Source organism: Chiloscyllium plagiosum, chromosome 10 (genome assembly GCF_004010195.1).
Source record: "Chiloscyllium plagiosum isolate BGI_BamShark_2017 chromosome 10, ASM401019v2, whole genome shotgun sequence".
Lineage (NCBI taxonomy): Eukaryota > Metazoa > Chordata > Chondrichthyes > Orectolobiformes > Hemiscylliidae > Chiloscyllium > Chiloscyllium plagiosum.
Window position 1 is genome coordinate 60887766 of NC_057719.1, and position 15735 is coordinate 60903500.

The 15735-nt window shown below is 44.8% G+C and overlaps 1 protein-coding gene across 5 annotated transcripts in view; it reads right to left on the bottom strand.

Annotated features, from left to right (window-relative positions):
• The window catches only part of LOC122553698 (neuronal PAS domain-containing protein 3), a 1311564-nt gene that overhangs the window by 826808 nt on the left and 469021 nt on the right, over positions 1–15735 (bottom strand). The gene's annotated exons all lie outside the window — the stretch shown is intronic.

Genomic DNA, 15735 nt, shown 5'->3' on the forward strand with positions numbered 1-15735 from the left:
TTGTCTGCACTTTTGTATGTAACGGTATTGTCTAATGTATAAATGTCATTGTCACTGTCTTGTCATATGTGGAACTGGGATTTGAGGTTTGTCCTCCTCTCCCTGTAAAATGGTTGAACAGTAGGGTTCGGGGCCTAGCTTTGCTGCTCCTCTCCCTTGTAAAATTGCTGTCTTTTGTGTACAGCTGTCAATGTTTTTTGTAAACTGTTTTGTAATTTGTTTAATAAAATTAAAAAAAAAAAAACAGGAGATTCAGAGTCTGCTTAATTTAGGGGACTGACTCTGTGCTGGCTGGTACTATTGCCAACATGTTACTGTTGGTTTCTGCTTTTTTTTTTGGAGGGGGAAACCAGATCACTGAACTGGCTGAATTATTGTTAACTGGCATTCCTCTTAGTGAAGACTAATTGTTAAACTCCTGATGCACATAATGTGTTTCAGGTGTAACTCAGTTGTCATTAGAGGATTGTTGTTTCACTGGCTGGTTACAGCCTGTGTTACTCTTTTCTCCCTTTTTTTGAGAAAAGGACAATGTTAATTTTGTGGTGGGGTTTAGCCCTTGGACTCTAGGTTTTATGTGTCTTCACTTTTTATTGGTGTTTTGGACTGAGCCCTGTGGAAGACGTACATTTTACCAGAGGAGCTGTTCCTTGGGGAGGCCTAGCCCTGGGACTGGGCCTCTGAAGATTGAACACCTGTGTGTGCTGGGACGTGAGCAGTTGCTGTATCCTGGAGTTTAGCAGCAGACCTTTCCTTCATGAGTAGACCAAATCCCTGTGAGTGTACTATGTTCCTGTGAGTGGGCCTAGTTTTCCAAGGCTGGGCCAGGACTCCATGGAGACTGAGCACCTGTGGGGTGTGCACTTGCTGCCTTCAGGAGTGGACTCTGCCTGGAAATGGATTCTATATGTTGAAGACTGCATAGATTTGGACTGTGTACCAGAAAGGACTCTGTTTTTTGGTAACTAACTGTATTGTGGTGTTTCCTGGGTCTATCACCTGCACTGTCTTGTGTCCCTGGGTCTGGCAGACCTTACAGTGAGCTGGGAAGCTCATGGGTCATCCTGAAAGCTGTCACCCTGAGCTGGCGGGTGGGTCGACCATCCTGTGAACCTGAAGGTTGGTAGGCTGTCCCAAAAGCCAGCAGGTGGATAGACCACCCTGATGCCAGTTGCCCTGAGCCAGATGGTGGGTAGGCCATTCTGAGCACTGCCCTGAGAAGGGGTAATTGGGACAGGCTGTCCTAGAGGTGGTCGAAAGGTGTCAGAGCAGCTGAGCACCAGAAGGTGTGTAGGGGCGGGCTGAGATCCAGAAGGCTTATGGGCTACCCTGCACGCTGCCTTCCCAGGGAAGGGGATGGGCTGTTCTCGAGGTGGCTGGAAGGTGTGCCAGGATAGCCCACTGGCCGGATGGCACATTGGGGTGGGTGAGAGCCTGATGGTACATAGGGGCAGACCGAAAGCCAGAAGGTGGGTAGCCATCTTCAGTGCGTTACCCCAGGCAGGTACCAGGGTGGGCTGCCCCAGAGGTGGTTGAAAGGTGCCGAGGGTGGTTAGTGAAGCCGGAAGGTGGGTAGGCCATCCTGACTTCTGTCACCCCGGGTGGGTACTGGGGCGGGCTGTCCTACAGGTGGTTGAAAGTTGTCAGGGTGGACTGAACTGGAAGGGGCATGGGGTGGACCGAGAGCCAGAAGGTACGTAGGAGTGGGCTGCCTTAGAGTGGCTGGAAGGTGGGAGGGACTGGGGCTTGCTGGGTCTGTACTGTATGCACTTTTTATATAACTGGATTGTCCTTTTTTATGTACAAATGTCACTGTCTTTTATGTGAAACTGGAATTTGAGGTCTGTCCTCATCTCCCTGTAAACTGGTTGAATGGTAGGGTTTGGGGCCTAGCTTTGCTGCTCCTCTCCCTTGTAAAATTGTTGTATACAGCTGTGAATATTAACTTTTTTAAACTTTTGTAATTTGTTTAATAAAATATTATAAACAGGAGATTGAGTCTCCTCAATTTTGGAGACTGACTCTGTGCTGGCTGGTGTTAGTCAGTATGTTACTGTTGCAGCTGGTTTCTGCTCCTTTTTTCTGGGGTGGAAACCTGATTCCTGAACTGGCTGAATTATTTAGCCAGTTTAACTGGCATTCCTTTTAGTGACGACTGATTTTGTTAAACTCCTGATGCACCTAATGTTTCAGGTGTAACTCTGTTCTCATAAGGGGATTGTTGTTTCACTGACTGGTTACAGCCTATGTTTCTCCTTTTGAGAAAAGGATGTCAATTTTTTGTGGTAGGGCTTAGCCCTTGGACTTTGTTTTTTGTCTGTGTCTTCACTTTTTATTGGTGTTTGGATTGAGCCCTTGTGGAAGACATACATTTTTCCAGAGGAGCTGTTCCTGGGGGAGGCCTAGCCTTGGGGCTGGGCCTCTGAAGATTGAACACGTGCTGGGAAGTGAGCACTTGCTGTATCCTGGAGTTTGGGTGAAGATTTTCCTTTGGCAGTGGACCAAACCCCCGTGAGTTAACTGCACCTGTACTATATTTCTGTGGGTGGGCCTGGTTTTCCAAGGCTGGGGCAGGACTCCATGGAGACTGAACACCTGTGGGGTGTGCATTTGCTGCCTTCAGGAGTGGACGCTGCAGTTTGGTGTGGTCTCCATGTTGGACAATGCACCTCAAACTGGAGTGGACTCCATTTCTGGGAATAGACTCTATTTAGACTATGTACCAGAAAGGACTCTGTTCGGTTTTTTTGGTAATTAACTGTATATTTTTTTGTTGGGTCTACCACCCGCACTCTTGTGTCCCTGGGTCTGTCAGGCCTTGCTATGAGCTGGGAGGCTCATGGGTCATCCTGAAAGCTGTCACCCTGAGAGCCAGAGGGTGGGTAGGCCATCCTGTCAACCTGAAGGTTGGTAGGCTGTCCTGAAAGCCAGAGGGTGGTTAGGCCACCCTGATGCCAGTCACCCTGAGAGCCAGATGGTGGGTAGGCCGTTCTGAGCACTGTCATCCTGAAGAGTAATTGGACAATGTAGAACTTAGTGTTTCCTTTTGGTTGGTGAATTATTCTAGGAAATTTTATGTAACCTGGCCTCTAGCAGATGTATGGGTGTCAAGTTAATGAAAAAGTCAGCCTTGGAAATGATGTAGCTATGAAGTAGCTTTTAGTGAAGTGAGAAAACAGCTATCACCATCTAAGGTGTTGGTGCACTAAGCTACCAAATGAGAGATGGTGTTGACATGTGATACCTCCACATAGGGTATTGGGTAGTGTTGGCTCACCATATGCCCCAACCATGCATGTTTCCTGGGTTTTAGCTGATTCTGAATGCAAATACACCTAGATGGAGAAGGAAAAGTTGGTGGTCATTTTCGTGAGTAGGTTCTGTCACTATCTTTCATAATAACTGACCACAAACCCCTGCTAGGGTTACTTGAATAAGACCAGGCTGTGCTGCCCATAACTTCTCCTCAAATTCAACAGTGGACCCTGATCTTCAGTGTGTACAATTACAAGTTGGAACACCACCCAGGAGGCCAGGTAGCAAATGCCACCAGTAGTGCCTCCCTGGAAGAATCCATTCTAGTTTTTAAATTTTCTGAACACTCTTTTTCTGGTCACCATTGATAATATCTGACTGTGGACTCAAAGATTTTGTTCTGGCAAAACTAACACAGCTTGTGCTAATAGGGAAACAAAAGGCCCAGCTCAACTGGAATTGAAACCTTTCTGAGCATGGTGAGAACCAGGTCACCGTGGAAGTTGGCATTTTATGGGGAGCAAAGGTGATTGTCCCAAGTGTATGTCACTGTCTGATGCTGGCTGAACTCCTCCAGGGTCTTTCAGGGGTTTCTGAAATGAAAATAGTGGCTAGAGGTTATGGCTGGTGCTCAAGATTGGATGCTAAGATGGCTGCACTGGTTGGCAGTGTCCAGAGTGCCAATAAGTACAAAACATTACCACCATATTCATGGTAATGGCTAGGTAAACTCTGGACTCAGTTACACTGACTGTGCCAGTCCTTTCATGGGCTCAATGTTTTTGGTTATTATGCATGTCCAGCCAAAGTCATTGGGTGTGAACAAGGTTCATTCAGCAAATTTGGGGATAATGACTGAAAAGCTGCAATTGTTCATGATACAAGGACTTCAGGAAGTATTCATCAGACAATGGGATGTCATTTTCCAGCTGGGAATCTGAATATATCCTAAGTTGAATGGTATTTAGCATAATTGGATGATTTATGGTATGGAGCTGTCCAATGGTCTGGCAGAAAAAGCAGTCCAACTGTTGAAGACAGGCTGAAAGAAAAACCCATGGCTTCATTCGACTCCAAACTGTCTCAGTTCCTGTTTGATTATAGGACCACCCTCGTGCAACTACAGGAATAGCTCCAGCAGAGTTGCTGATGGGAAGAAGACTCTGCATGTTAAATCTGATATTGCCATACCTGGAGTGGAGGGAGAAACGGCAGCAGGAAGCCAGTGCTGGCCACATACCACCTCTAAATGAGACGGTTTGGTGTGGAAACCATGGGAAAGTTCCTACAGGGGTGTGAGTTGATGTCGATGTGAGGTCATGTCCTGTGACATACAAAGGATCACCTGAAAACTGCTACCATTCAGAAAGGCTGTCAGAAGCATGGGCTCGCTCCCTCCGTCTAGCATCAAAGAAACCTCAGAGTCCAAGATGGATGCAGCCTTGATACTGTTACTTCCTGCAGAAGAGAGGAGGAAACTCTCCCAAGACATTCCAGGTTCAAGAGATGGGATGCAGCTTGATACATGCCACCTGTATCTCAGTCAGAGGAACTGGGTCTCATCTTAGGAGAAGCTAAAAGAAAAAGAACAGGACCATATGCCTAGACTTTCATTGGCTGTCCTGACAAGGATTAGCAGACTTAGAGGTTGGGGTAAGAGATGCAGAGGGGATAAGAGAAATAACAACATGTTTACATAATGAGTGGCAATGTACTGGAATTTGCTATTGAAAAGGGAGGTGTAAATAGTGGTGAGCAATGATTTAAAGATGAAATTTGATCAGTATTTTAGGAAAATAAACTTTTAGTTCTGACAATAAATTGGGAAGAGATGTGACTGGGTTACACTGCAGAGAGCCAGTATGGGCTGGATGCACTCATTATGATACAGGAAAAAGTCAGACTTAGTAAAAATTTAATTCTGGCAAATTCCATGAAGGGTTTCTCTCCATGAGATTTAGCATGATTTCTCATAGCATTTTTCCAAACTGGCATGATTACTTATGCACCATGCTAAAATGGGAAACCATCCATCATATCTCCTTACATGCAGATGTACTTACCACGACCAGGACCAAGGTAGATGTTCACCAGTTGTACACCTATAAGTCTGGAACTGCCTTTAATGCCTCCTGTTATTTGCCTGCACATGGTGACAAAGGCAGAACTTGGTCTGTCACTTGGAACTGGAAGCACTGGTGGATGGGTGATACAGAGGATGGTTGTCCCCTTACCCTAGGACTTGTAGAGGAGACCACAACACCAAATCCTGCTAATCTGTTCTGAGTTTGTTGCCTGGCGCAGTGCAATAGCCACGATAGGCTGAAATGCTCAGCAATGCCGAAAGAAAGTCAAAGACATTCCCTGCTCAATTTATCTCTGTTATTACACAGCTTTCTCACCCAAGGTTTATGTTTCTGCCACTCTCATTGTTACATGAAATAGGATCCTTCACTTGCTTTCATCCATCCCAACATCCACTATTCACTGTGTTGCCTACTCACATATTATGAACATCACAAGACCTTCTCCCACAGCAGCACTGGTACATAGTTTTCCAAGCAACTTTCATCTCAATCTACTCTTCTAATTGTCATTCCGGGAAAGAAAAAGTCCTCAATAGGATAGAGGGAGTCAGAATGGGTGACGGGTTGCCAATATTCAGCTGCTTAACCCCTACAAGGAGAGGATCCTGGCCCTGGCAGGTGAGGACTGTGAGGTTTTGGTGTCACCACATGAATAACCAATGTCTCAGCAACCAAGTAAGAATCCATGTCTATTGCTGCACTGCTCTCCCCTTAATGCTACTGTGAATCTATCCTTAACATACCCAATCTTATACTCCTTCACATTCTTGTCTTTTGTTGTGTTCTCCTCTGCAAGTCCTGGGGCAAGGGGACACCCATTCTCTCTATCATCCATCCACTAGGGCCTCCAGCTCCGAGTGACAAAGTAAGATCTCCCTTTGTCTACCATGTCTGGGCAAATAACAGGAAACATTAAAGGCAGTTCCAGACTAACAGGTGTACTGGCATCTGCATGATACCAAAAAAGACCCAGATGGTGGAGGAGCCACACACAAGCCTCCCAGAAACTTCCTCTGAGGTCAGGCCTTCCATCTTCACCTTAGCTGCTGCCCTGAGCTCTGCCAGTATTCAAGTGAGGGAAGGTGCACCTATCTCTGGGTAGGACACACACACTCAATATGTCTGAGCCCACAAATCACAATGCACCCAGGAGCAACAAAGCTCCAAGACCAACTCCAAACCAAGACTATTGGCAAGCTCCCTCCAATCAAATTGCAGACCTGAGGACTGTATCGAGATTTTAATGGAAAGATAAGCATACAGTATTCACTTTTGATCATCAGCTGTATCAGTGAATAACTTTCTCGATGCAACTAAAAGATTAAAGGTAATGTGTCTTGCCATCTTTAGCCTAACACAATGTTGTGTGGCCCAAGGTGTAAAGTAAGCAGCATTTCATCCATGTAGACTGTGGGATATTGGAAGACATTGACCTTGGTTGCCAAAGCAACAATCTTCCCAGGCTAGGGGAAAGTGAAGACTGCAAATGCTGGAGATCAGAGTAGAGAGTGTGTTGCTGGAAAAGCACAGCATCCGAGGAGCAGAAGAATCAACATTTCAGGCAGAAGCCCTTCATCAGGAATGAGGCTTGTATGTTGGGGCTGAGAGATAAATGGGANNNGGGGGGGGGGGGGGGGGGGGGGGGGGGGAGGGGGGGGGGGGGGGGGGGGGGGGGGGGGGGGGGGGGGGGGGGAAGGTAGATGGGAAAGCAATAGGTGGATGAAGGCGAGAGAGAGAGTGATAGATCAGAGGGGGAAGTGATGGACAGGTCCAGAGGGTGGTGCCGAGTTGGAGACTTGGGAACGGGGATAATCTGGGGGGTGGGGAAATGAAAAAGCTGTTGAAATCCAGATTTATCTGGTGTGGTTGCAGGGTCCTAAGGCGGAATATGAGTCGTTCTTCCTCCAGGCGTCGGATGGTAATGGTTTGGCGGTGGAGGAGGCCCAGGTTCTGCATGCCCTTGAAGGAGGGGGAGTTGAAGTGTTCAGCCACGGGCAGTGGGGTTTGTCGGTGTGGGTGTCCCAGAGATGTGCTCTGAAATGATCCGCAAGAAGGTGTCCTGTCTCCCCGATCTCAAGGAGACCACACCAGGTGCAACGGATTGTACAGGTAAATTTCTGACGGATGTGGAAGAATACTTTGGGGCCTTGGACAGAGATGAGGGGAGTGGTGTGGGCACAGATTTTGTACTTTCTGTGGCAGGAAAAATAGATAAAGTCCCCTGGGCCTGATGGCATTTATCCTAGGATTCTCTGGGAAATGTTCTATGAAAAGGTGCCAGGAGTGGGGTGTGGACTGGTGGGGGTTGTGGACCTGACGAGGGGGTCACTGAGGGAATGGTCTTTCTAGAATACTGACCTGATGACCTATCACCTTCTCCCTCACCTTCATCCACCTATCGTTTTCCTAGCTTCGTTGCTCCCAATCCCACCCCCCCCTCCCATTTCTCAGCCCTGACCCACAAGCCTCATTCTTGATGAAGGGTATCTGCCTGAAATGTCGATCCTTCTGCTCCTCGGATGCTGCCTGACCTGCTGTGCTTTTGCAGCAAATCACAATCTTCCCAGGCAGCAATACACTGTTTATGCATCACGCTCATTATTTGCATTGATTCCTCTTGACCATGATGTAGTCAAGAGTGCTTGAGGCCAAGAGTTTGACCACATAATAGGTCAATGCGTAAAACAAACACAGAAAATGCTGGCAAAACATAGCAAGTCTGGCAACATCTGTGGAGAGAAATATGGAATTAATTTTGTGTATAGTATGACTTCTGAAGTAGTTCTGAGCTTCCAGACCTGCTTAGTTTCACTCACATTTTCTGCATTTATTTTAGATTTTAGTACACGGCTTTTATATAGGTCAATACCTAAGGTTTACATGAAGTATTTAGTGCTCACAGGTGTGTTTCACCGACACTGTAGGAATCTATTTAATGCTATTGCCCTTGGAAGGGCTTCACACTGCACAAACTAGAAGCCCTCTCCTTCACTGAAACAGCCCACCCAAGGTGTGGTAGTAGCCATTTCCAAATCTATTGTGCACCTGATACTTGAATCATGATGAAAGGGAACGGCAGTCTGCCTCGCACAGTGAACATACGCACAGGCTCTGAGTGTAGCTTTCCTGCCAAATCCTTACATTCCCTTCTTGATGGCACTCTGTTGACACAATTGGCTTTTCATCTTGCTCATGTTACCACCTTCACATTCCCACTTTAGCATCAGGCATATCATGTCATTATGCTAGATTTAGTAATGCACTGTCCATCCCATCGAAGCCAAGCTATCAACGATACACATTCTCATATTTCTCCAATCTTCATGTGCTATATCATGATTAGATTACTTACAGTGTGGAAACAGGCCCTTCAGCCCAACAAGTCCACAGCAACCTTCCGAAGAGCAACCCACCCAGACCCATTCCCCAACATTTACCCCTTCACCTAACACTACAGACAATTTAGCCAGTTCACCTAACCTGCACATTTTTGGACTATGGGAGGAAACCCACGCAGACACGGTGAGAATGTGCACACTTTTCCATTATCGGATAACTTCCAAACCCTTTTCAATTGTTATTCTCCTTGCTGTCTATAGACCTTACAACAGTTCCCCACATTGCCTCCAACAGCTGTTGTCTCTGATAACCTCCCATGACTTTAAGTGGACGGACCCCCAAGGGAGACTTCAGTAAGGCATTCAACAAGGTTCCGTATGGTAATTGGTTAGCAAGGTTAGATCACATGGAATACAGGGAGAACCAGCCATTTGGATACAGAAATGGCTTGAAGGTAGAAATCAGAGGGCAGTGGTAGAGGGTTGCTTTTCAGACTGGAGGCTGGTGACCAGCGGAATGCCACAAGGATTGGTGCTAGGTCCCCTCCTTTTCATCACTTATATAGACAATTTGGACGTGAACATAGGAGGTATGGTTAGTAAGTTTGCAGATGACACCAAAATTAGAGATGTAGTGGATAGTAAAGAAGGTTACCTCAGAGTACAGCGGGAGCATGATCAGGTGGCCCACTGGGCCGAGGAGTGGCAGATGGAATTTAATGTAGATAATTCTGAGATGCTGTATTTTGGAAAGGCAAATCAGGGCAGGACTTATATACTTAATGATAAGGTCTTGGAGAGTGTTGCTGAACAAAGAGACCTTGGAGTGCAGGTTCATAGTTCCTTGTAAGTGGAGTCCCAGGTGGAGAGGATAGTGAAGAAGGCACTTGGTATGTTTGCCTTTATTGAAGTTGCATTGAGTATAGGAGATGGCAGGTCATGTTGCAGCAGTACAGGACATTGGTTTGGCCACTTTTGGAATAATGCAAGCAATTCTGGTCTCCCTGTTATAGGAAGGAAGTTGTGAAACTTGAAAGGGTTTAGAAAACATTTACAAGAATGTTGCCAGATTGGAGGGTTTGAGCTATTGGGAGACACTGAAAAGGCTGGGGCTGTTTTCTCTAGAGTTTTGAAGGCTAACAATGACCTTATACAGGATTATAATATCATGAGGGACATGGATAGGTATATAGACAAGATCTTTCCCCTGGGATGGGGGGAGTCCAAACCTAGAGGGTATAGGTTTAAGGTGAGAGGGGAAAGATTTAAAAAGCACTTAAGGGGCAACATTTTCACGCAGAAGGTGGTGCATGTATGGAATGAGCTGCCAGAGGAAGTGGTGGAGGATGGTACAATTTCAACATTTAAAAGGAATCTGGATGGGTATATGAATGGGAAGTGTTTAGAGGGATCTGGGCCAAATGCTGGCAAATGGGACTATATTTTTTTTCGACAGCTGGTCAGCATGGACAAGCTGGCCAAAGGGTCTTTTTCCATACTGTACAGCTCTATGATTCTATGACTGAACATGGCCTACTCCCTGACTGACTTGGATGGAAACCCGACTGAGGAGTGAACAGGTCCATGATTAATCTGTGCGCAGCTCCCTGACAGATGTCTCCTGACTTCCAGACTGTTTGCAATGGATCCACAGGGCTGAATGTTGCTCTCTGCCAGGACTGGGGGAAGCAGACCCATGATCATAACCCAAGCAACCAATGACCATGTCCAAAACCTTGGACTGACATTGCCAGCTGCCCATGACTTATTGTGCCGGAGTCCCCTGACTGAAGGGTTGTTTTCCTTGAATTGACTGAGGACTCCTTAGACTTTGAGAGGATTTGAGCTGTAGGGAGATGTTGAAAAGGCTGAGGTTATTTTCCCTGGAATGCCAGAGGCTGAGGAGTGAACTTAATCAACAGAATTGTCTCCATTCCTGAGGATAGAATTGTTTGCATAACAGCCAGAGTATGTCAACTCTCTTGGGGCAGATAGTGCTAAGCAATAGGTCAAGTGTTTTCTTCCAAGATATTAATGTGTCACCACACAAATAAATTTGCCTCTTCTCTTTCTATCAAGTGAACATGTCCATACAATAAAACATTGATGGACTAAAAACAAAAATATTCACTGTCCCTATCTTTTATAGATATGTAGTAGGAACATATCTGCCTCATTCTAATGAAAGACTGAGTTATGATCAAAACCTTATAAAAGTTACAAATTACATGTGCCAGTGATCATGATAAACTAATCCTCCTCATCACTTTTGACCTGTCTGCATGCTTTGACATGACTGATCATCTCATCTAACATCTCTCCTTCATCTAGCAGCGTGGTAAGGAATCACTCATTTATTTCCATTTATTAATCTGGCCCTAATTCTTTGACCATGCTTCTGTTCTAGAATGTTCAACAATTGCAAATAGTTAATTGTTGTCTACCTTGTCTTTCCTTATTAATATCCAATTAGATCACCCCTTAATCTTCTAAATTCTAGAGAATAAAGGCCTAATTTGCCTAATCTCTCATCATAATTTAACGCTGAAGTCCAAGGATCACCCTTGTAAGCTGCACTGAAACATCCTTCCTAAACTGTGGTGCCCAGGTCTGCCCATTGTACTCTATGTGGGATGTCTAACTCGCATTTTGTATAATTGCAGCATATCATCTGCATCCCCAAATATCAGCCTTTTATATTATAGGCTTAGCCGTCCTGACTGTTTTCTACATTTGTCTGTGGCATTTCAAAGAGTTATGTACCTGACCTCCCACCCACCAATCTCCAGTTAGATATTCATTGTATTTAAAATTGTGCCATCTAAAACATAGCCTGGTCTATCCTTTCTTGGTCTGAAATAGATTACCTTACACTAGAGTACATTAAAATTCCTCAGCCACAGTTTTGCCATTCACCTAATCTATCAATATACAGCTGTAATTTTATGCTGTAATCAACATTGTCTACAATGCTGCCCAATTTTGTGCTGTCAGCAAATTTGGATATTTGACTTCTTATGACATTATCCAAGTCATTGATGAATACTGTCAATAACTGAGGCCCCAGCACAGGTCCCTACGGGACACCACTGGTCATGTCCTACCAATTTGAGTACTTGCTCATTAATCCAACTCTCTGTTTACTGCCGCTCAATCAGTTTCCTATTTATGTCAGTAATTTGCCCTCAATCTCATGGGCTTCCACCTTAGCTAACAGTCTCTTGAGTGGCATTTTATCAAAAGCCCTCTGGAAGTCCATATAAAACAAATCCGCTGACTCACGTCTGCCCACTATCTTTGTCATCTCTTCAAAACACTCTGATGTGTGTCAGGAATGACCTACCCTTGAAGAATCCATGGGGATTCTCCCTGATCAACTGAGATTTTTTTGAGGTGATCTTGGTCAGCAGTCAGCAGCATCTCAAGGCATTCTCCATGGGCAGCGACTGCCCATGCCCCACAATCATAGAGGTTAGCATCAGACATGTACCAGCCTTTCCACATTCTCATGGCACATCTCCGATTCACTTAGAATACAGTCCTCCACTTCATTGCTGCACTTTGAAGCACAATGGCACCATAAACTGTAATAAGCTGCATATTGCACACAATCATTCACCTAATGGTTTAGACCACAGTGTATATCAGGAGTTCAGATTGCTTTCTTAGTGCTCATTCATTTTGCGCGTACTTGGATGATCATAGTATCCCAGCCTCACCATTTTAAGATATGACCCCTCAATTCAGAACATAAAGACTCACAATTCTTGTATGTTACCTTGCCATTTAGCACAAGCACAAAGCCAGGAAAATTCTCATGGTTGTCAGAAGTGATCAGCCAAGGGGGTGGACATTTTGCAAATGCAAATGTGCTACATAATTGTCTAAATTGTACCATCAGCTGAGGCAGCAAACACATAACATGTGATTCAACCAAATGATCATGACTTAAAGACAAAGGAGAGGTGACCTTGGTCAAGTCAAGAGAGACAGCTAACCAGGGGCTTGGACATAGTCAGTTAGCCACCTGGGGTGGTCACGGTCAAGAATTGCATATCAGTACAATCCAAGGTGTCTGCTAAGGTCAGTTCTGCAAGTCCATGCAACCAGTCCAGCAATCTGTGATACATCAGCAGGGATCTAAAGAAAGATCAGTCAGGGGTCTGGTCACTCATCAATCAGTGCTGCCCATCCAAGTTAAGGGTGTGGGCCATGGACACTTTGGGATCAGATTAATGCCAGTCGGGGAGCGGGGTGGGGGGGGGGGTGAGGTTATCAGGCGCCATCGCTGTGGTAGGGAAGTTGGGGAAATCAATTGTGGGAATTGAAGGCAGAATGCGATGATGCAGAGGCGGTAATAATTGTGAACTCATTAAAAAAAAATAAGGGAAATGGTAAATTTTTGGAGAGCATGATTACAGCATATGGGGTCAGGGTGGCGCATCAATCATTCTGGCTAAAACAGTAGCAGCAAAGCCTAATCATTGGCATAACTAAGCTGTAGAACTGCAGCTCAAGGATAATATTTGAAGATGAAGTCAAAAACTGAAGAGATGCATGCATGTGGCAATAGCTCAGTACTGATGAGCTCAGCAGGAAGTTCAAGGAAGAATTAAGGTGAAGGGGCCTTGTTTAGCTGTCTAAGCCTGCAAGTCTTTGTACTAGACATAAACTGTGTTGCCTTCTATATTCACAAATTCACAATGAAATGGGAAATGGGCTGGACCACACCTGGAAATTGCAGAGTAAGTGTTTTATATTCTGCCTGACATCACAAGCTGTACTTCTAGATATGACTAATCAACCTGTTCACATCTGGAGCAGGCGGACTTGAAGCCAGGCATCTTGGCTTAAAGATAGGCTCACCATCAAGACACCTTCAAAGCCCGTCAAACTCTCCTTCTAAAAAATGTCTGGCCTTTCCGAGGGATGATTGCAATAATCAGTTCCTTATACAGTACAGGTTTGAGTCATCTGTAATTATAGTACAGGTGAACAGTCCTTTATTCGAAACGCTTGGGACCAGCTGGTTTTCGGAATTCAGAATTTTTCGAATTTCAGAAGAAGTGACAGTTTGATGGTGAAATTTTAAAAAGTCTTTCTGAAGAACCGACTCACTGAGTAAAACGGGCGCTGAAACAAAATTGAGGCCTTCCAGTGCGGGGCCACGCCCCCACACGTCGCATCTGAGTGACATGCATCGGATGGGTGTGGAGTTGGGTAAACTGTTTGCATGTCAAACAACCTTAGTAATGAGAAAAAAAATTCACAAAAAACCTTCGGACTTTAGGGCTTTTCAGATTTCGGGATTTCAGATAAAGGGTTGTCTATCTATACCCTCCATGAGTAACTACAGTGTAGGATACAAATTTTGGTCAAAAACAATCTTAGCCATGGCACATTGATCATAGTTTAAAAAAATCACACAACACCAGGTTATAGCCCAACAGATTTATTTGGAAGCACTAGCTTTTTGAGCACTGCTCCTTCATCAGGTGTCACCTGATGTAGGAGCGGCGCTCCGAAAGCTAGTGCTTCGAAATAAATCTGCTGGACTATAACCTGGAGTTGTGTGACTTTTAACTTTGTCCACTCCAGTCTAACACCAGCACCTCCAAGATTGATCATAGTCATATTTGTGAAGCAGAAGTAATCACAGGTGACCTTGAAAGTGTCAGCTATGGATTACATTCAACAAAGGCAAGACAAGACCTCACTGTCCTTGTAAAGGCACAGACCTGATTCCCTCTCATCTTAAACTCTAAGTATTTACCAATATCATTTTATATATACTGCCGCATTTTTCAGTAATGCGGTGGCTGGGAGTAGAGGAACTATGTCAAAGATTGATGTAGAAACAATCCATTTTCTTCCTTGGTGAAGTCTTCCAAGTACTTCTGATATGGAGGACGATGCTAAACCATCATTTATGTGATGAAAATGCAGACTGCTTACATTATTAAGGATCAATTCTATTTCTGATATTCTTCAGAACTATGATCAATGGATCCGTCCACATCAGGAATCTTCATTCTTGTGGCTGTGGTGCTATGAAGGTGCTATTGAAGAGGAATAGATGTAACATCAACCACCAGTGGCTGCCAAACTTCCTCAATATGAAGAGAAGGTCCCATTATGATACCAGGAGGTACACAAAATCCAGAATTATTGTCCTCAATGTCATTTGTTCGAGATGGGTGAGCCACGATGTCTCTGCAGACTATAGATCTTTTTGCTCACTCGTGGGATATGAGCATCACTAGCTAGATTGAAATTTAATACCTGTCCCTAGTTGCCCTTGTAAAGGTGGTGGTGAGCTGCCTTCTTGACTCTCTGCAGTACATATGCTGTCAGTAGATCCACAATGCTATTAAGGAAAGAATTCTAGGATTTTGACTATATGATACTGAAACAACAATATATTTCCACGTCAGGATGGTAAGTGTCATGGAAGAAAACTTGCTGATAGTGATGTTCCCATTAATCTGTTGTCCTTGATCTTTGTTGAATTTAATCCACAGCTGACACTTTCAAGGTCACCTGTGATTACTTCTCCTTCACAAATATGACTATGATCAATCTTGGAAGTGCTGGTGTTGGACTGGAGTGGACAAAGTTAAAAATCACACAACTCCAAGTCATTGGTTTGGGTTTGGTAGGGGGTGTCTAAGGATCTTTGGTGAATTTCTGCAGTGCACCTTGTTCATGTTACACATTGCTACTAATGAGTGTCAGTGATAGAGGAAGAGTATGCTTGTGGATGTGGTGCCAATCAAACAGGTTGCTTTGTCCTGGATGGTGTCAAATTTCTTTAGTGTTTTTAGGCTGTAACCATTTAGGCAAGTGGGAATGCACAATCACAATCTTGATTTGTGGCTTGTCTATTGTGGGTAGGTTTGGGGGAGACAGGAGATAAGTTACCCTCTGCAGGATTCCTAGTTTCTGATCTGTTCTTGTAGCCACTGTATTTCTATGGTAGGTCCAGCTCCATTTCTGATCAATGGTGACTACCAGGATGCTGATAGTGGGGGATTCAGTAATGGTAGGGTGATTAA